Raw genomic sequence first — 5873 nt, forward strand, 5'->3', positions numbered from 1 at the left:
GCCTGTGTGTGTTGAAGTGGTGGATGGCTGCGTGGGGTGAATGGATTAGGTCAGCTCCTGAGCACGGGGGCACGGCTGGTACAGCTGATGGTTGCGGCTGAGCTGTGCTGGGGCTTGGTGCTGCAGTGTGGCACTTGGGAAAGCTTGATCTACTTGCTAGTAGCAAGAACAATGAGGTTTGTTTGGTGAATGTGAGCACGGCGTGCTCAGTAGGTGCTGAAGGTTTGGCTCTTGCTTTCCAGGACGCTGGAAGTACCTGATGAGACACTTGGCTTGTCTGGCTGGGAGCTGCTCCATCACAAACATGCCCGCTAAGAACTTAGCGATTGTGTGGGCTCCCAACCTCTTCAGGTAAACTTCTTTTTCCGTCTCAAGCACAAGGCTTAGATCTGCTCTCCCCACTGGGCACACTTTCTAGAGGAGGACAATTTGCTGCTCTCTTGGTTTTGTCAGATGAGGCTGGTGTGTCCTTGATCATCCAGGGAGAATGTCTTCAGTGGCATCAGTGCTTGCCCACTGCGGAAGTCTCCAGAGCCCAACTGGACAGCCTTTGGCTGCCCAAATGCCCAAACGTGGGGAAACGATCTCGGGTCAATGACTTCTCCAATCTGCCTTTTCTACAGATCCCAGCAGAACGAGGCTGCCTGCTGCCAGCGGAAGAGCTGCCTGCGTGGAACTGCAGAGGCAGTCGGACGTGGTGGAAGTTCATCATCAACCACACCGACGTCCTCTTCTGCTCCAGCTCCACGTCATGCATCGGAGATGGAGGAGGTGAGCGTCTTCCTGCATGAGCTTTGTCTTGATGAGACACCTTGATCAAATGCAGGCCTTCTCCAGGATTGTTGAGCTACGCTTTTGCTATCGAGGGGCCTGCAGACTTGTGGGCTTAGATGAGAATATGGCATCCTCTGTGGCTGGATGCGGAGAATGTCCAAGCCCAAACTTAAGAAGGAGAAAACCGTCCCTGTCATGGTGATGTTTTGCGTGCAGGTGAAGCTTGATGAAAGAGTTCTGACCTCCTCATCTTTCACTTGATCAGAAATGCAAGGCTGAGAGATGTGCAGCACCTCCCCCAGAACTGTGATGGCTGTGCCGCTGCTTTCTGATCCTCCCTCTTAGCTGTGGTCTTCCCTTCCAGGGCGCAGTTCTCCATCAGGTCCCAAGTCTGTGCAGGTGTCTTCTCCTGCCACCAAGCTGCTCACCCTGGAGGAGGCACAGGCACAGAGGGGAGGCCACAGCAGCTCTCCCGCTGTGACAGAGAGCAGGGACATGCAAGTGGAAGAAGGCCCCGCAGCTGCAAAGGGGAAATTCCACACAATCATTGACTTTCCGTCTGAAAGGTAAAGAGGACTTTCTTTTCCAGCAGCTTCCTATCAGACTTGGTTGGGTGGGCTTTTGTGGGTTTTTCTCCACTATTGCTAGTGCCAAAACTTGCAGAAGCTACGTGACGCTAATGGGGCGTGTGGTGGTGTACTGAATGTCCCCTCCCTTTGGACTCTGAGGTTCAACTAACAGGCATGCTCTGCATCTGGGTTGACATGGCTGAGGGGAATGTAGCCAGCAAGACTCCAGGGCTGAGCTCTAGGAATGCAACCGTCCTCAACCGTGTGAATCAGAGCGAGCTTCTAAGTTGTGTTTCAGCAGGAACCAGGCAGTGCTAGGAACAAGCAAGTGTTGGCAAGAGCTCAGGGCAGCTCTTCCCTCACCCTGCACCATGCACGACTCACACCGCTCCCTCTTTTCTCCCTCCAGACCAAGTCCACCCAGCAGGGTGAAGGAATCCCCAGCATGCAGTTGGTGTTCCTGCTTCAGGCCCAGAAAACCATCCTCTGTGGCCAAACGCCAACTGCAGCGCGATGCCAGGGAGCCCTCGGAAACAGAGGTGGTGGTCCTGGCAGGTAAGGGTGCACATCCAGCTGTCAAAACCCTGCTTGTCAGCGCCATCGAATTCATGCTTGGAGTCCACACAACAGAGAAAGACAAACAACAAAAGCGCAACAGTTCCTTTTGAGACAGTGCTCCTACTGTTGCTATTGTCCTATTGGCTTTGTCCTGCTGCCACTGCATAAGCAAATCTCAAGAACCACTCTCATCATTCAGCTTGTGCAAGTTTGCCACTAACTGTTTGCCTGTGTATCTACTCCTTCCTAGGTGAACCGAGCCCTCGTCCACGCAGAAGAGCCAGAGTGTATAGCGATGGTTCACTGTGTGCCTATATGAATGCAGAGATGCTAGGAAGCACAAATCGCTGCAGCTCGGATGACAGCCTTCCATACAACATCAGTGAGGGAGTGAAGGTGTTGATCCAGGTGGAAGCCCTCATCTCTCCCAGCTGTGCAGAAGACGCTGACCTGAGCCTACCAGAAACAGCGGTCACCGAGCTGGACTGTGACGGGGCACCATTGCAGTGCAGCCCAGCCCAAGCACAGCCCGAGTGCCCCGACAGCAGCAGCTCCATGCAGGAGCAGGTCAGCGTCAGCCAGGAGGAGCCGAGCCTGGTGGAGGGGGACGTAGAATCAGAGCTCCAGTCCCAGGCACCGGGCAGCAGCACGAGCTCTGAGCCCCTCTCTCCTTCACCAGAGACGATGAGTCCCATCTGTACACCGGACCTCTCACCAAAAAGCCCTCCTGGCTGTGAATGAATAAAAGCACGCTGGTGCTGGATCAACGCCTTGACTGCCTTCTGAGTCTTCATTCCCAGGGACTGGGATGGATGCAAGCAACAGCAAGGCAGCTCATGTTGCAAGGCTACGGCTGTGGGCTGTGCGTGCAGCAGAGCTGCGGGTTTGTTCCCATTTTGTCTGGCTGTGGGATGCCTGCAGCGAGAGCTGTGCTCCCGTAGTGTATGGTAGCAAAGAATCTCCAGCATCCGGGATGCTGCTCATGATCATGGCCAGCTTCCGTGCTATGGCTGTGGCTTTGTGATGCTTTTGAGTGAGGGCTTTTGGATGCTCCTGGATGCCTCGGCTGGTCCCCGCCAGCTCTCTCGTCTCTCCCGCCGTGTCCATTCGTGGCTCCCAGCTACGAGCTGGCCCTGCAGAGCATCTCCAGCCCTGTCAGCATCAGCATCCAGCAGCGGCAGGAGGAGCTCCCCGTGAGCAGCATCTGCCCGTCCCTCCCCCGGGCTCTCATTGGTCAGCGGCAGCTGTGTCCGTCCCCCTGCGTCTCATTGGTCAGCAGCAGCTCCGTCCCTCCCCCGGCGTCTCATTGGTCAGCGGCATCTCTGTCCCTCCCCCGGGCTCTCATTGGTCAGCGGCAGCTCCGCCGGCTCCCATTGGCTGAGCTGCCGTGCGCGGGAGCGGCCGTTGGGAGCCGGCAGTGTCAGGCGCGGCTCTCGTCAGCGAAGCGCCGCTCCGGCAGCCCGGGCCGCCCCGCAGGAGAGCGCGGCGTCAGCCGGAGCTGTCCGGGCAGCACCGAGCCGGAAGCCGCGGCACAACGGGAGCGAGTGCTGAGGACAGCTCCGCCGGAGGTGTGCGGGAGAACGGGAGCGGGAGAGGGAGAGGAGCACTGCGCGGCCCCCCAAGCACACTGCCCTCCCCTCCCCCGTGGACCCCCCGTGGGGTTGGGCTGTGGGATTAGGATGAGGGCTGTGGGATGGGTGATGGGATTGGGACTGATGGAGGCCTCGGGTCCCCCAGCGCCACAGTGCTGCTGCCAGCATCTGAACCGTGCCCCCCCCCCCCCAACCCTTCCAGCGCTGCTCCCGGTGCCCGCAGACCCATTGCAGCTCCCCAGAAGATGGGCCTGTGGCTACTGGGAGCTGCGGGGAGGCTATAGGAGAATATGGGGCTGACGGGGGCTTTGCAGGGACTGTTAAGGCGTATGGGTCTATAAGGAGCTGAGGGGCCTCTAGGGGGGATCTGGGGCTGTGGTGAGCCATCGGAGGATTTGGGGCTATAGGTGGCTGTGGGGAGGTTCTGGGCGGGGGGGTATATAGTCAGGCTTCCCCGGGAGGTTGTGGATTGTCCTTCTCTGGAGATACTCCAAACCCAGCTGGATGCCTACAGTACAGCCTGCTGTATGGAGCCTGTCTTGCGAGGGCGGGGGGGGGGGGGGGGGAAAGGGCTCCATGATCTCCAGAGGTCCCTCCCAGCCCCTACAGTTCTGTGATTGTAATCGTTGCTTCTTGCAGCAGTAGAGTGTTTCAGAAGAGAGAAAAAGATGGCGGCGGTGAACTGGCTTTCTATGGATGGTAAAGCTGTGCTGAGAACTGGGCTGACTATTGCAGCTGAAAATGCATGCCGAGTGTGCAGACGCAGACGAATAACTTTTCCCTGTATGTGGACCTTGTGTAAGGTAGGTGTCCTTGCTGGGTGAGCTTCTGCTTTAAAGCATCAAGTTGTAATTTTAAAAGAAAGGTTGCCAGTTCTTTTTTTCCCCAAGTGAATTTTTCAGCCGGGAGAGATTGGAGGTGCTGTTTGGTGATGGAAGACGGAGAGAGGAAAAGCAAGTAAAAGGCATGCTGTGCATAGCCACCACATGCCATGGGCACCGTTGTCGTCCTGCACAAAGGAGGAGCAGCTCAGCAAGCTTGGCCTGGGCCGTGGGAGGGAGCATACAGACATCTGGACCAACCGGAAATGAGTTAGTTCTTGAGGTTGGTTGTTTTCTGCTGTTTGTCCCACGTCCTGTTGCTCAGTGGTAGATCTGTTCACGTTCAGTGCTGGCAGGAATGTCCCCGAGCATTTTTGTTTCAGCTGTCGCAACACTTTGTTCCCTTGCTGCTGGGCTGGGGCGTTTGAAGAATGATGCATGTGCTGATGCCCAGCCAGGCTTTGGGGCTGAGTCTGCGTAGCAGACTGCAGAGCACTGCTTGGTCCATTTGAGTGTATGAAACAAGTGTGACATCCTTTGTGCTGGAGTCATGTGGAAGGAGTCCTATGTGTTTGTGACCTGACTTGAAGCCAGTGAGCATCACGGAGGAGTAGGGGAAGGGGATGAGGGGAGGCAAGCTGGGGTAAGAGGATGAGGCATAGGAACAGGAACCTGTTTGGCCGATCTGAAGTGCTGCCGTTCTCTTTTTGGTTTAGGAATCTCTGTACGCTTTTTAATGAAGAACAATCTCATTGTTCATCTTGTGAGCGAATTCATTCAGGCCTGTTAGTTGGTCTTGTTCTCTCCATAGAGCTGCAAGTGAAATGGATACTTCTGGTGTGATGTGTGGCCCCCTCCCGCCTTCTCAGCTCAACAAGTTGGCAAGGCCTGGCTCTTGGTTGGTGAGCTGTGCCCAAGGTGAGAGAGGTGTCTCTTCTGGGCTTGACGTGCGGCAATCAGACCGTATAGCCGGTATAGGATATAGAGCAGGCATGTGTTTCTTGGTGACGCGCGTACTCCCTGGTGCAAGGGGGATCGCTCCACCTAACATTCACACTAACTTGCACTGTAGACATCTAATCAGCTCCCTGCCACGTGTTTTCGAGCTGCTCTCCAGTCATTATCTCGATGGCCTTCATCCTCCCTGTTATTCCTGACCTAGTGTCTGTGAAAGTGCTTGGAATCTCTTGTTTTCTAACACTCTCTACCTAAACTCTATTTGCCTCTTATTTCTACTTTGTGCAGCTACTCTCCCTTTTCTTGCTGTGAGGCCCTTCTCTCTCTAACTGCAGGCTCCTGTTCTCACTCTTCAGTTTTCCCTTTTCTATAGTCTAGCAAGGCTTCTACCTGCTAGATCATTTTGATTCTGTTCTACGTGTCCCAAAATATGCCCCACTTCCCACCTTTGGCCTCAACGCATGTCTCTTCCATATCTCCTTTTTCTTTCTAGTACTCCGGCACAGGCAGGCAGAGCATCTCATCATGACACAGGTAAAACCTCCCAACAGCACCAAGAGGATGCAAACTAGGAAGAGCTGCTTTAACCATCCTAGATTCAG

General features: G+C 55.3%; 1 long non-coding RNA gene across 1 annotated transcript; it reads left to right on the forward strand.

The window, feature by feature from the left end:
* The first annotated feature begins 3442 nt into the window (after window positions 1–3442).
* Window positions 3443–4444, forward strand: LOC121108417. The gene is made up of 3 exons (XR_005842923.1): window positions 3443–3469; window positions 4133–4296; window positions 4384–4444. It is a non-coding gene; the product is annotated as an uncharacterized LOC121108417 (long non-coding RNA).
* The last annotated feature ends 1429 nt before the right edge of the window (window positions 4445–5873 follow it).

Source organism: Gallus gallus, chromosome Z, assembly GCF_016699485.2.
Source record: "Gallus gallus isolate bGalGal1 chromosome Z, bGalGal1.mat.broiler.GRCg7b, whole genome shotgun sequence".
Lineage (NCBI taxonomy): Eukaryota > Metazoa > Chordata > Aves > Galliformes > Phasianidae > Gallus > Gallus gallus.